At 45.7% G+C, this 541-nt stretch overlaps 1 pseudogene across 1 annotated transcript in view; it reads right to left on the reverse strand.

The window, feature by feature from the left end:
- Positions 1–2: 2 nt before the first annotated feature.
- Positions 3–541, reverse strand: part of LOC110416505 (protein RGF1 INDUCIBLE TRANSCRIPTION FACTOR 1 pseudogene) — a 1120-nt pseudogene continuing 581 nt past the window's right edge. The window contains exons 3-4 of the transcript XR_016351219.1: positions 326–526; positions 3–218 (exon numbers count right to left, since the gene is read on the reverse strand). The product of XR_016351219.1 is annotated as a protein RGF1 INDUCIBLE TRANSCRIPTION FACTOR 1 pseudogene (transcript). The remainder of the gene's footprint in view (positions 219–325; positions 527–541) is intronic.

The following is a 541-nucleotide window of genomic DNA, read 5'->3' on the forward strand; positions in this document are numbered from 1 at the left end:
ACCTTGCAACCAAGAGAACAGAATCTGAAGGAATCAAGGAGGCTTCTACAACAAATCTCACAAGTGTTGGTGACCCCCTTTCCAGGCCTTGGCTGGGGCCTCTCGTTGAGGAAGACAATCTTGGCGCTGTTGATGATGTAGGTCTGCACGCAAGATATGTCTATGTATTTCTGTATCTCACTAACTCTCACCACGTTATGGTAGGAGGATCGCCTTATCTACACCCACCAAAGAGCAACCGCATTTCATTTTCATTCATCCATTCATTCTACATGTCAAGTGATTATTACTATGACTAGTAGTAGAGAATTAAGCTCTAGCACACCTGAACAACCCGGTGATCCTTGTGGTTAATCAAACAGTAAGAACACAGAGCATTCCTCATGCAATCCAAACAGAACAAGTTGCATTCGCTTTTATTGGCATCCCCATGAATTGGGCACGGGATAAAGTAGCTTGCTCTCAGCATTGGTACCAACCACGGCGGACCCATATCGTCCTCCTCCATTCGCCCTATGGGGCTAACCTGATCATATGCATG

This window comes from Theobroma umbraticum, unplaced genomic scaffold, assembly GCF_002168275.2.
Source record: "Theobroma umbraticum cultivar Fairchild unplaced genomic scaffold, ASM216827v3 scaffold_51.0, whole genome shotgun sequence".
Taxonomy (NCBI): Eukaryota; Viridiplantae; Streptophyta; class Magnoliopsida; order Malvales; family Malvaceae; genus Theobroma; species Theobroma umbraticum.